The sequence below is a fragment of the Panthera leo genome, chromosome B2 (genome assembly GCF_018350215.1).
Source record: "Panthera leo isolate Ple1 chromosome B2, P.leo_Ple1_pat1.1, whole genome shotgun sequence".
Taxonomy (NCBI): Eukaryota; Metazoa; Chordata; class Mammalia; order Carnivora; family Felidae; genus Panthera; species Panthera leo.
This window is the reverse complement of record NC_056683.1, coordinates 79187137-79206519: the sequence shown is the minus strand read 5'-3', so window position 1 is coordinate 79206519 and position 19383 is coordinate 79187137. Positions and strand designations below refer to the sequence as shown.

The 19383-nt window shown below is 36.4% G+C and overlaps 1 protein-coding gene across 2 annotated transcripts in view; it reads left to right on the top strand.

The window, feature by feature from the left end:
- The window catches only part of RNGTT (RNA guanylyltransferase and 5'-phosphatase), a 334258-nt gene that overhangs the window by 83001 nt on the left and 231874 nt on the right, over nucleotides 1-19383 (top strand). The gene's annotated exons all lie outside the window — the stretch shown is intronic.

The window sequence follows — 19383 nt, the reverse complement described above, 5'->3', positions numbered from 1 at the left end:
TTTACTAATAAGCATTAATTAAAACCATATATCATATTCAATACTTAGAAACTTCCTACTATATAAAGTTATACCTGAAAAGGATTTAAAATTTTTGAACTGGTCTAGGGAAACTTAGAGTTTTGCAGAAGTGTCTAAGGGGTCAGAATCCAGAAATAAAGTGTTTGCTTCAATCATACAAGTAGTGGCAAAATCAGCAATACAACTCTGATCTCCTATAGCTTTTTTCTTTATTGTTCTGTATTCTAGTATTTGGGCTGTTAAAACTTGGTTTATGGTAGTTTTTTCTCATTATATAGTTAATGTTCGGGTTTACTAAATGTTTAGCATCACACCTCTGGTGATAAGCAGAAACCCTTAGAGTGTAGAGCAGATTACATCACTGACAGACTCTAGCCCTGTTGTTTTTTTTTTTTCGTTTGTTTTGTTTTGTTTTGTTTTTTACAGTAATTTCATTAGAACCTACTGGAAGGGAGCCAGGCCAGTTTTCTTGCAACTGGTAGGAACACAATAATGCCGTGACTCCTGTGTTTCTGTTTTATCATGGAGAAGAGAGACTAACCAAGAATAATTAGAGGTCAGTCAGAAACACTGTTTAGTGATCTAAAGCTATAGTTGATATCTGGTGGTAAATTAGTTAAAAAAAGAAAGTAGCAGAACTCCTTTTACTCCTTCTTTAAAGCCTGACTCTTATGTGGAGCCTCACTATATAAAATAAGTCAAAGTGGTGCTGCTTTGGGTGTTGCACATTTTCAGAGAGCATGTGTGGTTATATTCTGGGTGGTCTTTAATGTCACCGTGGGACTTTTTTAGGGCAACAGTCCCTAAACCACTGGGCGTTTGGGTTACATTACCATCACGGTTATATTACCGTATAGGATACTTTTATAAAAAAACAACAACAACAAAATTAGAGATCCAAATTCAGTAGGTCTTGCTTGTTGTGGAGAATCTACTTTGAAAAGCACCCTAGTTGATTCTGATTTCTAGTCTGGTTTAGGAGCTATTGCTTAAGGTACCCTGTGGAATATAGTGTAAAAATCAGTGATCTGAATCAGAGTAATGTTTAGCCAGCCATTGAGTTTTAAGGATACGGCTGAGAATTTGTTCATTAAATGATTACAGGAGATGCATATAAAATACTTAGTATAGTGTTCAACGGATGTTATTGTAGTCATAGCTAAAGACTCCTTGGAAAACTGTGGGGTTTTTTTGTTTAAAAAAAAAATTTTTTTAATGGCTATTTATTTCTGAGACAGAGAGAGACAGAGCATGAGCAGGGGAGGAGCAGAGAGAGGGAGACACAGAGAGGGAGACACAGAATCCAAAGCAGGCTCCAGGCTCTGAGCTGTGAGCACAGAGCCTGACGCGGGGCTCGAACTCACAAACCGTGAGATCGTGACCTGAGCCGAAGTCGGTTGCTCAACTGACCGAGCCACCCAGGCACCCCGGAAAACTGTTTTTACATGCGACCCAACATTTAGTTTCCTAGAGTTCATTCACGATTCTCCTAGGGTGTAGTGTAGTTACTGCACCAGAAGAAAAGTAGGTATTGGTCAAAAAACAGTCTTAACATCTTGAAACCAAACTTTGAAATCGGTATCAGCTGGTCACATCCTTAGGCTTTACTAATGGATAAAAAGATTGTTTAAATATTAGTTTCTTTGACTAAATGCTAATTATGAGAGTTATTCCTAATTTATAGAGAGATTGTCCCTGAAGTGGTGGTACTTAAACATGAAAATCAAGTGAATTCAATATCTGTTACCAAATCTGGGTAGAGAAGGCTTAGAGCTAAACAGAAACAGGTAAAACCTCTGTGGCAAATACAGGTGCAACCCCGAGGTAGAATTTGCAGCTCCCCTTATTTTAGGTATAGCAAACATCTAGAACTTTGAAATATTAAGAAAATCCTTTTTTTGTTAATATTTCTAAGCACATGTATTTTATTTTATTTATTTTATTATTTTAAAAAATTTTTAATTTATTTTTGAGAGAGAGAAACAGAGCATGAGCAGGGGAGGGGCAGAGAGAGAGGGAGACACAGAATCTGAAGCACGCTCCAGGCTCTGAGCTGTCAACACAGAGCCTGATGCGGGGCTCAAATCCATGGCCTGCAAGATCATGACCTGAGCTGAAGTCAGGCACTTAACTGACTGAGCCATTCAGGCACCTCTAAGCATATGTATTTTAAAATACAGCTAGGCTACAGGGCCCAAATACATGAAAGAAGATAATATAGGACAAAGAGATTGACTTTGTCTCTTTGGTTATTCATATAGTCAGTAAATATTTATTGAATATCTACCATATGCCAAAATCAGAACTAAACTGTATTAATATTTTTGTATTATTTTTTTATATTGACGTGGACAATTTGCTTTATTTTTCATTTATTTATTTTTTTAGAGCATGCACATGTGAGTCGTGGGCTGGGGGAGGCAGAGAGAGAGAGAGAGAGAGAGAGAGAGCGAGCGAACGAGCATATCTTACTTAGGCAGGCAGATGGATGTGGGGCTCGATTGCACGACTTTGGGATCATGACCTGAACCAGTCAGGAGTTGGACGTTTAACTGACTGAGCCACCCAGGTGCCCCAAACATTTTCCATTTTTAAAGTATACTAAATTATGGCTTAATTCTTGTCAAGATAAAATTATTTGCTTGCATTTGAACTGTTTTTATTTTTTTGTTATATATAACTAATGATCTCATACCCATCTTTGTGTAGGTTATGATGAATATAGTACTTAGATACTTAAAGAGTATGGAAAGTTCTGACGTCCTTGATACATATTGCCAAAGGCTCTGTGATACACCCCAAATACCATTGCCTAAAAGAGCCCATTTCACTGCATCCTTGGCAATTTTGGGTAGTTTCATAAATAATGATGTAGACAAGCTGACAATCAAAAATAAAATTTTGTTATTGCTTTAATTAGCATTTTAAAAAATATCATTGTGGTTGCTCAAGTTTATTTTGGGTTTTGGCTATAGCAACAATTTATTTTTTTAGCAATAATTATTTTAACAGGTAACACTTGGTGAGCATTTATGTATACTAGACATTGTTCTGAGGACTTTACATAGAGTAGCTCATTTCATGCACATACTCTATGAAGTGTAGATATCGTTATTATTCTGGTTCTATGAATTAGGAAAATGAGGCACATAAGGGTAAGTTTTTCAAATCCATACAGTTACTTAAGTGACAGTAATGGGACTTAAGTAACAGGATTTGCATGCAGGTGGTCAGGCTGCAGATCCTGGGATCCCTACCACTATACTGTATTATAAACTGTATTTCTTTTATTATTTCTATATTGCCAGATGATGTTTTCATTATTCTTTTTCAACATCTCTTTGGTTAATTTTACTGTTTTATTCTTATAGGTGCATTTTTGTCTTAGTTTCTACTTACTGATATTGTCTTCCTTATAAAACATTATATAGGGAGATTAAAAGTTCTTCCTGTGAGAACTTTTATCCCACTCCTTGGGATAGTCAATATTAAGAGTTGGATGTTTGGTTCCTGTGTACATTATGCCTCCATCTACCTGTCTGCTACCTTCTTCCTTCACTGCCTGAGCCTCCATATAAATCAGATATGATATATATTGTTCTCTTTTAAGTAAAATATAGGAGAACTTTACCAGTTTTCCTCATGTTGCTTTGTGATGGTAATTGGAATAGCATTGCAATTTTCACTTGATGGGAGAATCAGTATGTTTGCAGAAATAGTATTTATTGCTTTACTAGGTAATTATCAAGCTACTGTAGGCCTTATAAGGTCTCAAAGATGATACAGCACACTGTAGGTAAACAAAATAGAATTCCTACTCTGAAGCAGCTTTAAGATATAAGAGTTGTAGTAAAACTATGTATAGTACAAGACAATCAATAAGGAGAGGTACCAAAGAGCCGCTAAAGAGTATTACTTGGTATTCCATATGAAATATGAGTGTTCACTGTGATTTTAGGAGTATAATATTGGATATCCTACATGAATTTTTAATTTTGATAGTGGAATAAGTAAGAGATACAAACACATTTGTTATTTAGTATTGAATAGTGCTACTGCCCAGGCTGAAGAACATTTGTCCTCTACCCCTATTTTAGCTCTGGAGCTATCTGTCGGGTGAGATGTTAAATGGATTTCATGCTTCTTTTTTCACAATTCCTTTACAAATTGGTTATTTGCTCAAGTGCTCTGACAGTCCATTATATGTGATTATAGAAATGGCAACTACTGGTTTGGGTAAAAAAGGGAAAAAAAAACTGTTCCTCTTTGTGAATCAGTGAAAAATTGTTGAAAGAATGATCATTGATTTTTAAAGAATGTGTGCTTTATACAAAAGAATATAAAAAAAAAAGAAAAAGTAATCAGCTATGTCAGGAACAAATGAAAAATAAAACAAACTTTTGGAATATTTCTTTTGATCTTTTCTTTTTATGAAGACTGATTGCTGTATAAAAATGAAAATGATTTTCATATCTTTCTGCTCTTTTCATACATGGTGTTGCCCAAACCATTGTAAGTGGCTTTTAAGTTTTATTCCAGATTAAGGCAAATCTGAGCAGTGGATGTGGCATTACTCTCTGATGGAGAACCACTTAAAATGATACAGTATTGGGGTGCCTGGGTGGCTTAGCTGATTAAGCATCTGACTCTTGATTTTGGCTCAGGTTACGATCTCACCATTTGTGAGTTTGAGCCCCGTGTCAGGCTCTGTGCAGACAGTGTGGAGCCTGCGTGGGACTCTCTCTGTCTCCCTAGCCCTGCTTCTCCCCTGCTTGTGTATGCACTGTCTCTCAAAATAAATAAATAAACTTTAAAAAAAAAAACAGTATTTTACGTATTTAATTTGTGTGACTATGAAGTTCTAAAAAGCATAACCAAGAAAGACTTCTTATCTGTAGAACTGGTAGGTTCATGAGATTAGTTTATATAAGGATTGCAACTAATTACCCGATTTGTGCAATGAATAATAATTTTGCAGTATTCCATTATAGTGAAAGCTTTTCAAATCTTCTTAATTAGGTCAAGATCAGTGAAGATGCCTGTACCTTACTAAACCTTTTCCATTATTAGTAGTTGTGAATTTTTCTTTTTTTTTTTTTTTTTAATTTTTTTCAACGTTTTTAATTTATTTTTGGGACAGAGAGAGACAGAGCATGAATGGGGGAGGGGCAGAGAGAGAGGGAGACACAGAATCGGAAACAGGCTCCAGGCTCCGAGCCATCAGCCCAGAGCCTGACGCGGGGCTCGAACTCACGGACAGCCCAGAGCCTGACGCGGGGCTCGAACTCACGGACCGCGAGATCGTGACCTGGCTGAAGTCGGACGCTTAACGACTGCGCCACCCAGGCGCCCCTGAATTTTTCTAACTTGGACTTGATATGTCATAAAAATGTCTTTGTATTGTGATTCTGGTCTTGTGATAATGAATAATGGTAGTGTTTTAAAAAGTTTTTCCCCATTATAAAAGTAATTTGTATTCATTATAGAAAATTTAGGAAATGAAGATAAGGAAAAGGACAAAAATGAAAAGCATCCATAATCTTCCCAGTTAGTGATGGTTGTTGCTTCTCACATTTTGGTGTGTATCCACTTAGACCTTCCTCTCTTGTATGTATTATTTTGTTTAGTTAAGTGAAAATGTATTCATTCCACGGTATTTTTCAGTGTGTATTATGTGTCAACTACCACTCAAAGTGCTGGAGGTTTATTACAGTGATCCTTGCTATTAATGGAGCTTCTATTATGTTTTCTACATAAACTGTTTAATATCTGTGACTTACAGTTCAGTAATCTGCTGTTTTTACCTAATCCGTCCTAAATGTTTTTCCATTTCATTAAACATTTTTTGTCTGATGACTAAAAATTATTTCTTTATTAAGATAATACTTGCTCATGGTTAAAAAAACAATATTGGAAAGCATATAATGGAGGGCCCCATTCCTTCCTTTTCTCCATCAGTCCTGCTCAGTAAAGGCAACCACTTGAAACTATTTCTGTTTTTTACTTATCCTGTGGTTATATGTAAATCTAATAATATAATTATATCTCTTTATTAATCAGCTTTAGGTGAATTTTTAGAGTGGTTATGGGGAATGTAGCACAAAATCTTTGTGCTTGCCTTTACTTCTAGTTTCTCATCTTAGTTATACTCTTGTTAGTTCTTTATTGATCAAGCCTGAATATTTAGACTTCCCTTCACTGTTCTGATAACCCCTATAAGAGTGTTTGTTGACTCTTCATATTGTAAGATGAGGACTTTAAGAGTTCCCTGCCTTGGGGCGCCTGGGTGGCTCAGTCAGTTGAGCGTCCTACTTCGGCTCAGGTCATGATCTTGCAGTTTGTGGGTTCGAGCCCCGCGTTGGGCTCTGTGCTGACAGATCAGAGCCTGGAGCCTGCTTCGGATTCTGTGTCTCCTTCTCTCTCTGCCCCTCCCCCACTTGTGCTCTCTCTGTCTCTCAAAAATAAATAAATGTAATAAAAATAAATAAAGTTCCCTGCCTTCATCTACCTCTCTTATGTTTAATATTTAATATTAAACTCTAACTTTAATATTGTCAACTTCATTTATATTTACATGCTGTTTGGTGAACATAGTTTTTAAAACAATTTTTTAGGTCTCTGGTTGAATTGAAATGGTGAAAATACCTAAAAATGTCTTCACTGGAACTAGTTATATTAGTGGAAAGTATTACATTTCCTTTTTTTATCATGTGAAAAGAGGACTCTAATTTCTCAAACATATAGGGACTTAACACATAGACTTGAGTACAAGGGAATTAGAAGGATGGAGAAACAAAAGTGTCACCTGGAGATTAGTGAGCTGCTACTACCTCTGCATTTTTAAAAATTAAATTTTTAAAAAAATGTTTATTCATTTATTTTGAGAGAGAGCAAGAAGGGGAGAGGCAGAGAGAGAGAGGGGGAGGGAATCCCAAGCAGGCTCCGTGCTGTCAGAGCAGAGCCTGACATGGGACTCGAACCTACGGACTGTGAGATTGTGACCTGAGCCAACATCAAGAGTTGGACTGACTGAGCCACCCAGGTGCCTGATCAACTTCTTAAATCTTTTATGAGAATACTATATAGAGGGTATTTAGAGTTATTTTTTCTTTCTCGAGCCATCTTTTTTCTTCATGTTTCTGGTTTTCCTGAAACGTATGGTGATTCTTGGTTGGCGATTTGCATTTAAAAATGAAGCAGAAAAGCTGTTTGGAAGCTCTGAATGTGGGCTGGATTTGTCAACTGTAACCTTTGCTTTTTTTTTTTTTTTTGTAACCTTTGCTTTTTATTAAGTACTTGTGCTGGAGGACCTTTTAATCTCACTATTCAGAGAGGTCTGTGTTTTGGGGCCCCATTGCCCATGTGGGTACAGTTGCTTTACTTCTTCCTCTAAGGATTTGGTTCAGTTTCTTTAGAGAAGAACCCTCTGCTGTTGTTGTTTTTTCCTTTTGCTTAGGAGGTAACCTACATGTCTTATGTATGTGAGTTGTAGGGATGTAATTGTTTTACATTAGTTAAAAATAACCAGTCCCTCTTTTTCGGTCCATTTGTTACTCTAGTCATCCTTTGTAGTTGTCTGGATCTTCTTTGGGGCCTTGCAGAATGGGCAGCTTCATTTGTGGATGTTGTAACCTCTGTGCAGTGGTTCTTGGCACTTCTCCATCTATTTCTTGTTGACCAGAAATTTATTGAAATAGTTCATCTGCAGATGCTCTTCCCCCTTCATTTCATTATCTTCATCGTTGTGTGTTGCATTAGTTATCTATTGCTACCTAACAAATTACCTCAAAATTACCCCCCAAAGTTAGCAGCTTAAATAAGCAACAAATATTTATTACGTCATAGATTTTGAGAGCAATTCAGTTGTGTGGTTATGGCTCTTATGAGGTTGCCGTCAAGCTTTTCCAAGCCTGCTGTCATCTCAGGGCTCCATGTCTCAGTTCCTCACTGGCTTTAGGCCTGAAGCCTCCATTCCTTGCACTGTGGGTCTGTCCACAGGCTGTGGGGGTCGGGGGAGGAAGCTTTTTTTCTACCCTCTTAGATTCTGTGTTTGGGGGCCAGTGAATTAAACTGACAAAAGACCGAAAAGAAAGAAAAAAACCAACAAAGTTTATTCATATGCATATAGGAGTGCACAAAAGAAGTGGTTTGATAAAAGACTCAAGTTAGGGGTTTATATACCTAAGTTAATAGGGAAGAAGGAGTGGGAAGGAAAGACTGTTATGTAAAGAACAAAAGGGTTTCTTTGGGAAAGGCAAATGTGTTTTTAGGGGAACAAATGGGAAATAAGAAAGTTTATAATAATGTTTGTTTATGCTGGGGTGAGTGGTCTTTTTCTGTCTTCTTCAGGGCTGTAATACTCCCCCTGCCCCCTAGGGGATTTAAGATAGTTTCACTCTTATTTTCCTTTCTGGGAGTAAAACCTCCCTGAAGAGGGAATTTATGGCAGCTCTACTTCCAGAAGTTTCTGCTTTTAGTCAGCTAAGTGAAGCTCTGAGGAGGCTTTATTCTTCATCTGTTGAGTCTCAACTGTCTTCAGCTTAAAATACTGGTCATACAAACATTGGGGTTCCAAGTGGGTCCCTACAGCTGCCCGAGTCTTTACCACATGGCAACGAACATCCCCAAAGAGCAAGTGATCTAAGAGAGAGAGTAGTTACTCCAAGGTATCCAAGATGGAAGTAGTCTTTTATAATCTAATCTCAAATATGAGATAAAACCACTTGTGCCATATTCTGTTTGCTGGAAGTGAGATACAAATCCAGCCTTCACTGAAGGGGAGAAAAATTAAGTTCCACTTTTTGAAGGGGTGGGGAGTGTCCAATTTATGGACTTGTGGTCATATTTTTTAAATCACCAGATGGCTATGTATGTATGTTAGAAGTTTTTTTTTTTTTTTTTTTTTTTTTTTGTTATTTTGATAGTGTCTCAGGAGGAAAAGGACTCATACTAGATCTCCTATATTCCATTGTATAGAATGTACCATAATTTATTGGACAAATCCTGTATGGCTAGCAATTTAGATTGTTTTGAAAATTTTGCTTTTATAACCGTACTGTGATAGTGTTTTGGGTAATTTTTTTCATATGAGTTATTTTACATATGATAGTTTATTGTAATTATTGCTATATTCTTTATGCTCTAGAATATGTTTATGGGAATATACACATATCTTTTTTAAAGTAACATTGTAGCATTTTATGCAGTGTATTTTTTTTTTTTTTTTTTTTTTAGGCATGTGCTATTTATTTATTTATTTATTTATTTATTTATGAAAGTAAGGGAGAGGGACAGAGGGAATAAGATCTGAAGCAGGCTCCATACCCAGTGCAGAGCCTGACACAGGACTTGATTTCATGGGAGATCATGACCTTAGCTGAAATCAGGAGTGAGACACTTAACTGGCTGAGCCACCCAGGCATTCCAGTGTGTACCTTTTTAGAAGGAATCTCTCCGGGGCACCTACGTGGCTCAGTCATTAAGTGTCCTACTTCGGCTCAGGTCATGATCTCGTGGTTCATGGGTTTGAGCTCTGTGTTGGGCTCTGTGCTGACAGCTCACAGCCTGCAGCCTTATGCAGTGTATTTTAAAGATCATGTTCTAAACTAGTATATTTTAATGATTTATTAATCCCCGAAAGATTTTTTATCATATCATCCCTGAAAAATTTTTTTCCAGTCACTTTTGATTTGGTTCTGGCATTTTATTACCTCACTAGGTGGCAGCAGAGTAACAGCTTTAATTCAGGCTGCTTTTGTAGCAGTAGAATTCTAGTGGTTCCCAGTGCATTGTACATCTGTTACATACCTATAATATTAGTTTGGGATGTTTAGGAATTTAGTGAGGATTAGGGAGAATCATGTATATAAGAGTATCAAAAGCATGGTAGTTTTGATAATGTTGACATATTCTTTGGTGCATTGCATCAAAATGGTAGTGTCATTTTGGAAGTATTTTTGTAAATTATGATTACACTATATTAAAATCCCTAAAAGTATTTTGTGTGCTTCAGAAAAATGCATTGTTCTTACATAGGAATCTCAAAGAGTGAAAGAATGATGTGAAGTTTTTTTGTTTGTTTGTTTGTTTTTTAATCCCATATGGGCTTTTTTGCTCTCACTTGTCTGTGTTGGGAGCAAAGTAGTCTAACAGAAAAACTTGATGCTGGAATGTAACTCCTTTATTTTAGATAGTGAAATTTATGGTCCTAGGATAGAAAAGTCATTTGATTTGTGTGTGGTATATAGAGTAGTGATTTTGACATATGTGCTCTATTATATTTTAGGAAAGAAATTTCTATGACCATATGCTTTCTTTAAAAATCATATATAGTATTTTTACTTTCTTGGGGGACTATATTCATTTTCTTCATGTTTATGGTAATTTGGTTTCCAAAAGTTTGCATTAGTATCTGTGAACTAGTTAAAGAAATTGAAAATGAGTAATTCTGACAGTTCTTTTTAAAATTGGGAGGTCTGATTTGAAGATTTTATAGGCAGCCCATCCTGGTACACTGCGTTTCTGGCTTTCAGCCCAGCTCTAATGTTGCTGCTGTTGCTGATATTTTTGCTGGCAGGTGAGCTTTCTTGGACACATTTTATTTTAGCAACATTTTGGAATTTAGAAAATTTAATTTTTATAATACTTTTGCATGGGCAGAGAACTAAATTTTGTCTCTTCGTGAATTATTTAGAATGATATTTAAGCCTTTTATGTGTTATAGTAGCCCGATGATAGAAACTTGTTGCTAGAGGTACAGACTACAGTATATAAGTACAACAAATGAAATTGTTGCTTATGTTATAACTTTAAGCAACTGAACATTGAGTCTACTCTGTGATCTGGCCTTGGTAGTTGCCTTGATACTGTGAGTCTATATTATATTTATTTTTGTAGCCTCACTAGTATTTAGCTACTTGTATTTAGTATTTAGCTATTGAGAGTGGTACATCTAGAATATCTCCTGGTGCTTTTATGCGAACATGAACAAAGACTAGTGGAAACCAGTTAATTTCTAGTAGTGTGATCCATTAAGTATTATTTACTAATGAATGGAAAAATTAAAACTAATTTAGAACAATTGGTACTCTTAGATATAGTCTTACTTACGTTTTCCCTATGTGTATGTCTTTCTTAAAAATACCTTAGTTGTACTATTAGTTCCCTTTATAAGTTTAACATAAGTAGTTGAGGATCTTTACGGTAAAGTATAATACCTGTGTTACAAGTAAAATCGTTATAGATGAGGTCTTTCTCTCCCTTTTATTAAAATAAGTAACAAAATATTCATTGCTCTGGTAGAAATGATATGAAAATAAAAAGATGTTTGGTTTAAAGAAAATTCCTAATTTTTGACATGTTTTAAATGGTAGCTGTTCTGACTATGTGCTTGGAACTACCAAATAAAATATTCTAATGTGTGGTCACTTTCAGTGGCAAAGTTTTGAGAGAAAAATTAGTTGAGAAGTGCATATTTAAAAGAAAATTTAAGACCTCGTTCATGGGGTGCCTAGCTGGGTCAGTCAGTAGAGCTTTTGACTCTTGATCTCAGGGTCATGAGTATGAGTTTCATGTTGGGTACAGAGATTACTTAAAAAAATCTTAAAAAAAAAAAATTAAAAGACCTGGTTCAGGCGCTTGAATGGGTCAAAATCAAATTGCTGTATTAACATGGGAATGCACGAGAGTACAACATGAAATACAATTGCATGTAAATGACATGGCCTAAACTCTAAGACCATAGGAGTTCTTAGGAGAATGATTAGTGAAGGGTGAGTAATAAAGGCAAGAGGGGCAACGAGAAGGAAGTCATGAGGGGAAATACCCTGAGCTGGACAGTGCTGACTAATAATTGGTATAAATCCAGAATCTATGTAACTTCTGGCCCCTGGGCAGTTTGGTGCTTAGGACAAAGAAAGAGAATTGTTACTGCTGGTGCCTGGTTAAACCTTTTGTTTATATTTTTAAATGTGTCAGAGTTTTAATGATTACTGAGCCTTGAAACTCTGATTTAAATTTTTAATGTTAACTCCTGCTTTTTCTTGAATTATTCTTAAGGATTTATAAGGTAGGAGATCCTTTATCTCAGTCTTCTTGAAGTTTAAGGCCACCTGGAATGCTGAGTCAGTTGGTTAGCCCAGTGGCCTTTGAGGAACTTAAAAGAGCTGGGTTTGAAATAGTGGTAAGAGAGTGTTTTCCATAGTGGTTCAGAAGACAGGGAAATGAAAATTTGCTGTGGAAAGGGAAGCAGACTACTTAACTCTGGTGAGTGGAAGAATAAAAGAAAGGGGGTAATGTCACCTTACCAAGACATCCCCAAGAACTTGTCCTGCAGGGGGCACAGGAAGACCCTATAGTAATTTGCCTGTAGTCATCCCCCAACAGTTTTTTTTTTTTTTTTTTTTTTTTTTTTTTTTTTTTAATATTTACGTATTTTTGAGAGACAGAGTGAGACAGAGTGTAAGCAGGGGAGGGACAGAGAGAGAAGGAGACACAGAATCCAAAGCAGGCTCCGGGTTCTGAGCAAGCTATCAGCACAGAGCCCGACACGGGGCTCGAACCCACAAACCGTGAGATCATGAGCTGAAGTCAGACGCTCAGCTGACTGAGCCACCCAGGCAACCCCCCCCCCCCCCCAACATTTTATTTTCCATTTTCAATTATAATTCAAGGGCTATTAGGTGAACCTTTTATGGGACTCATTGGAAGCTTTTACTGTAAGTAGATTATATTAGCATTCATTCAGTTAGTCTAGCCAGTAGTCAGTTTCAAAAGTTGCGTAACATAGGGTGTGCCTGGGTGGCTCAGTCAGTTAAACTCTTGATTTCTCCCGGGGTCATGATCTCATGGTTGTGAGATGGAGACCGGAGCCCCATGTTGGCTCTGAGATGGGCATGCAGCCTGCTTAAGATTCTCTCTTCCTCTCCCTTTGCCCCTCCCCGACTAGCACACCCTTGCCCCCTCACACACACTCTCTCAAAAAAAATAAAATAAAAAATTTCAAAAGCTGCATAATATAAAATGTGAAAACTAGAAGACTGTGATTGGGACTAACTGATGATCTTGCTTAGTCTTCTTTTTCTGCTCTTTTGTACTCCCATTTGTTCCTTTTACCTGAGTTGTCATCAAAATAAGAATATTTCTATAGCTAAGAAGAGAGAAAAAAATCTATTTGGAATTGACTTTTGGACAGGCACTTTAGCAAAAGCTTCATTTTTCCATATGTTTAAGAAATTTTTTAATTTTTTGTTTGATTTCATCTGTTTGGCTTTTCTATCTTAGTTTGCAGTTTGAATGTTAAGGATGGTTAGAGGCTGTTTAATCCAGAACTTTTCATCATTTAATGTGCATATGAATCACCTGGGGATCTTGTTAAAATGTAAATTCTGATTTAGGAAGTCTGGGGTGAGGCCCAAGGTTCTGCATTTCTAACTAGTTCTCAGGCAATGCCGGGGCTGCTAGTCCAAGGACCACATACTAAGTAGCAAGAATCTACTCCATTTTCTCAGGATGTTCAGCAGCCTGTACCTAATTAGCAATTGTTGGGCTTTTATTTTTATTAAAAAAAATTTTTTTAACGTTTATTTATTTCTTCAGAGACAGCGTGAACAGGGGAGGGGTAGAGAGAGAGGGAGTCACAGAATCCTTGAAAGAAGGAAAGCCAAGCCCAAGAGCCTGAAAACAGAAGAAGGTGGAGAAGGGTAGAGTATACTGTGGGACATCCAGGTGGGGGCTCAGAGCCACTTTCGCATCCTGGTTCTGCCCCTGTGTTCTTGTGTGACCTTGAGAAAGCCATTCAGCTCAAAGCAGGCTCCAGGCTCTGAGCTGTCAGCACAGACCCCGACATGGGGCGTCGGACACCTAACTGACTGAGCCACCCAGGTGCCCCGTGCTTTTATTTTTTTAATGTGGCAAAAAAGCCATATTTCTTTGTGTAGGAAATATTTAAAAACCAGGAGAAATCTTCCTTTCCACCTAATTAAATGGCAACTCATTTTTAATGAATAGCCAACTTGATTCATCTTGAATTTTTAAAATGTATCATAAGATTGTCTTCTAACTGTATTGCTTTTGAGGATTTGAAGAACTAGAATTTTTTCAACTATGTCTGTGTCCACTTACTGTTTTGGAGTGCTTACATTTTGGACTTTAGGTAACCATTGAGAAACAAATTTAAGTGAACTTAGAAGGCATTAAAAATATCTATATTCAAATCTAGTTTTTGAGATAGAAGCTTCTTCCTATAGGAGGGTAAATCATAAGTTTCTGTTTATGCAAAGTGACTATTAATGCATACTTTATTTTCAGACTTGTAAGAACTGGAGGAGGTAATATGACTAGATTTTGTGTCTTTGGTAGTGTCTGTGTACTTGCATTTAAATCTAGCCTGGCTTTTCTTGTGCCTTATGTGGTGTTAGGTTTGTTGCAGGGCTGGAAGTGAGGTAAATGTGTACGTGTGCTCACGTATGTGCACCTGCTACTTGGGTGAAGTGGGACTGTGTGAGAACTCTTCTACTCCTTTAAGATTCCTGATTTTCTAATTCTTTGTAGATTGGTGGAAAGGAAGAGAGAGCATACTCTAGTCCACTGAAGTGGCAATTAGCAAGATGCATGTTGCAGGTAGCAAATAAATTCAGTCCAGATTTGACTGTTCTGTTCACTGGTTGAAAGGCATGCTTTGACATTCTACTTGTTAGATTTACCTTAACTCTGCTAATTAGTTGATTTTGTAAACTCGTACATAGGAGGGGACTTTATCAGTCAGCTCTTATTTTATGATAATTACGTTTTTTTTGCGGGGGGAGGGTGTTGGTAAGGGAAATATCAACTTAGGTAAGTTTAATTATAATTTAGTTTATGCTGTCACTAATTTTATTTTAGATTGTGGGATTAAAACATAATTTTCTGTTATATACAATAGCTTTTGGAGTTATTGTATATTTATATGTACCATTCTTGTTAGTAAATCTTACGAAACTGTTGCAATACACTGGAATATTTTAGGCTCAGTTTTGTTTTTATCATTCTAGTGTTTAGAAAACAAGTTTCTTGACAGATTGAGAAATCCACCTGATTTGTTTTTTAATTTGAGTTCTGTTTTGAGTCATTGCTCGCTCAAGTAGTACAGCTTCTGATTTTACAGAACTTACTTGGATGATACCTATTCATGGATAAATGAATTAAGTAACTACTGTAGTTGCTGTCTACTTTTGTGTAAATATACTTACAAGCTTGAGTTTGTGGGCTGTGGGTAATCTATGGTTTGTTTTTCTACATTTCAAAATTTGTGCATTTATCTCTTTTTCTTCTCTCATTAGAAGGATCGTCTTTTTTCCTGTCTACAGAGTTTTAACACGGATCCTTTCTGTCTTATCCGGAGTTTGTTTTGTCAGTAACCTAAACTCTTTTTTGGATTGTGTAAAATACTAGTTGTAGTATTAATAAGAATGATATCCAGCTTTGATGAACTACTGCTATGTGCCTTGGACACAATATAATAATAGCTGACATTTTATTACCATGTACTGGGTACTTTTTGAACCCTCATGTAGTAACTTGCTTAATTCCTTCTCTCTTTCTATTATTTTTATTGTGGTACAATATATATAACATGAAATTTACCATCTTAACCATTTTTAAGGTCAGTGATATTAAATACATTCATAATGTACACAAATGTCAACTAGCTTTCCTCTTCAGAACTCTTTTCATCATGCAAAACTAAAACACTATATCCATTAAATGATAGTTTCCATTCCCTTCTTCTCCGAGCCCCTAGTAACCACCATTCTACTTTCTGTCTGACTTTTATCATTCTAGGTACCTTATATAAGTGGAGCCATACAATATCTTGTCTTTTTGTGATTGACTTATATCATTAGCACAATGTCCTTAAAGTTCATCTGTGTTGTGCCACGTCAGAATTTCCTTTTTAAATGGTAAATAATAGTCCACTGTGTACCACATTTTCTTACCCATTCATCTGTCAGTGGACACTTGGGTTGCTTACACAATTTAGTTGTTTGTTGTGAGTAGTGCTGTTATGAAATGAACATGGGTATACTACCTCACTTAATTATTTTTTAAAAAATTATTTAAATTCAAATTAGTTAACATACATTGTAGTAATGGTTTCAGGGATAGAACCCAGTGATTCATCATCACTTAAATAGCACCCAGTGCTCATCGCAACAAGTGCCCTTCTTAATGCCCATCCCCCATTTAGCTCATCTCCTCACCCGCCTCCCCTCCAGCAACCCTCAGTTCTCTGTATTTAAGAGTCTCTTATGGTTTGCCTCCCTCTGTTTTTATCTTATTTTTCCTTCCCTTCCCCTGTGTTCATCTGTTGTGTTTCTTAAATTCCACATATGAGTGAAATCATATATTTGTTTTTCTCTGACTTATTTTGCTTAGCGTAATATACTCTAGCTCCATCCATGTTGTTACAGATGGCAAGAATTCATTCTTTTTGATCACAGAATAGTATTCCATTGTGTATATACATCACATCTTCTATATCCATTCATCAGTTGATGGACATTTGGGTTCTTTCCATAAGTTGGCTATTGTTGACAACACTGCTATAAACATTGAGGTGCATGTGCACCAAATCAGCATTTTTGTATCCTTTGGATAAGTACCTAGTAGTGCAATTGCTGGGTTGTAGGGTAGTTCTATTTTTAATTTTTTGAGGAACCTCCATATTGTTTTCCAGAGCGGCTGTGCCAGTTTGCATTCCCACCAACAGTGCAAAAGTATTCCCCTTTCTCTGCATCCTTGCCAACATCCTGTTTTTTTCCTGAGTTGTTCATTTTAGCCATTCTCACAGGTATGTGGTGGTATCTCATTGTGGTTTTGATTTGTATTTCCTTGATGATGAGCAATGTTGAGCATCTTTTCATGTGTCTGTTAGCCATCTGGATGTCTTCTTTGGAAAAGTGTCTATTCCTGTCTTCTGCCCATGTCATGACTGGATTATTTGGTTTTTTTTGGTGTTGAGTTTGATAAATTCTTTATAGATTTTGGATACCAACCCTTTATCCTATATGTCATTTGCAAATATCTTCTCCCATTCAGTAGGTTGCCTTTTAGTTTTGTTGATTGTTTCCTTCAATGTGCAGAAGCTTTTTATCTTGATGACTACCTTATTTAATTCTTTCAAGTACCCTGAGAGGTGAAGACTTTTGACCAGGAAATTGAGTCTCAGAGCAGTCAAGTGATTTGTGCAGAATCACAGACCTAAGAAGAGTGTCTGGGATACATGTTCTTAACTACCATTGTAGACTTCCATGTATCTTTCTTTTTTTAATTTTTAAAATTTTATTTTAGAGAGAGGGAGAGAGAAAGAGAATATCTTAAGGAGGCTCCCGCTCAGCGTGGTGCCTGATGTAGGACTTGATCCACATCCCTGGGCTCATGATTTGAGCTGAAATAAAGAATTGAACACTCAGCTGACTGAGCCCCCCAGGCACCCCATTCCGTGTGTTTTTCTTTGTTGATGCCTTCTATCTTGCCTTAGATATCTTCAACCTTATTTACTATATATTCACATATAATTAATGGTATATAGTACAAATACCTTTAACTCTAAAGTTGGCAAATAAATTTAGAGTATATCATTTTTTTAATGTTTTTTTTTTTCATTTCAGCTATAAATATGATCAACTACAAAGTAAAGCTGAAACTCCTTAAAATGGATTTTAAGGATCGTACTTTCTTCCTGTATGCTTTTCTTCTACCAGAGGCGATTATTTGTTGTACATAATAGAATTATAATTTTCAGAAAACTTGGGAGTGATAGAGTGATTTGGATAGGGTCTGTTTTTGGTATGAGAGAGTTCATGGAAGGGAGTTTTGAGTAAGAGTTTGAAGATATGTATTTTGGAATAAGATGGTGTACTATTACAATATATAGGCTTAGAAACAGGCATGCACAAATTTTTGAGCAGTAGAGGATGGCAAAATGAGAAAGGGATAAAGAAGTTGCAATTCTGAAGTTAAAGTACATACTTAGGAGTTGGACCATTAGAATCATTTCATAATATTTGATGAGATTTTTGGTTCTAATCTGCCTACCTGTTTCTTTAGGGATCTAGATAGCAAGCACTATTGAGTCTGGTATTATAGGCTTTCCAAAGACCATAATGATAGCATTTGTACCATTGGCACATGTAAACAAAGTAAGCAGATTAAGTTATTTTTTAATTGTTGGGTGGTTTGGAACAAATTTGCGCTATATCTTATTACACACTTGATTATTTGTATTATGTATCAGTAATTCTGTGGAATGGAGGGAGGAATTTAGAAACTGACATGGGCCCTATGCCTTGCTAAACTTTTATAGTGTTGATTTTTAAGCTTTGAACAATACTCTAAATCTTGCTGGTTGAAGGGGGTGTCTTGAAACATCTATATTTGCAAATTATTAATACCTATTAATAGAAATAAGCACACATACTGTAATGAGAAAGCTTTGAGAATTTGTGATTTTTTTTTTTTTTTGATGGTAGATACCCCTAGGTCTTCAAGATTTGCTTGCGATGAATTACCTAAATTGAAATAAAAGTGAGAGTTGTTTGATGATTTTTCCATAGACTAAGTTTTACCAAGTACCAAGCTTAAACAAAAAAAAGTAGATGAAGAGACGTAGTAGAAAATTTGCTGTGTAACTCTCAACAATAGCCAAATTATGGAAAGAGCCTAAATGTCCATCAACTGATGAATGGATAAAGAAATTGTGGTTTACATACACAATGGAGTACTACATGGCAATGAGAAAGAATGAAATATGGCCCTTTGTAGCAACGTGGATGGAACTGGAGAGTGTGATGCTAAGTGAAATAAGCCATACAGAGAAAGACAGATACCATATGTGTTCATTCTTATGTGGATCCGGAGAAACTTAACAGGAACCCATGGGGGAGGGGAAGGAAAAAAAAAAGAGGTTAGAGTGGGAGAGAGCCAAAGCATAAGAGACTCTTAAAAACTAAGAACAAACTGAGGGCTGATGGGGGGTGGGAGGGAGGGGAGGATGGGTGATGGGTACTGAGGAGGGCACCTTTTGGGATGAGCACTGGGTGTTGTATGGAAACCAATCTGACAATAAATTTCATATATTAAAAAAAAAAAAGAAAATTTGCTGTGTAAACAACATAAAATAAAGATGGCTGTGCTTAGGTAGAAGATATTTACATGTTGGTGAGTTGTCTAAATGTTCAGTGGCATGCTGTTGGCTTGCCATTTAATATCCAATCAACATTCTAAGATCAAAGGCTGGTTAGACAGATTTGACAATTAAATTGGTGGGGAAGTGAATGGGCTTTGCAATTTAAAATTAAATAATACATGTTGTCTGTTTAATTA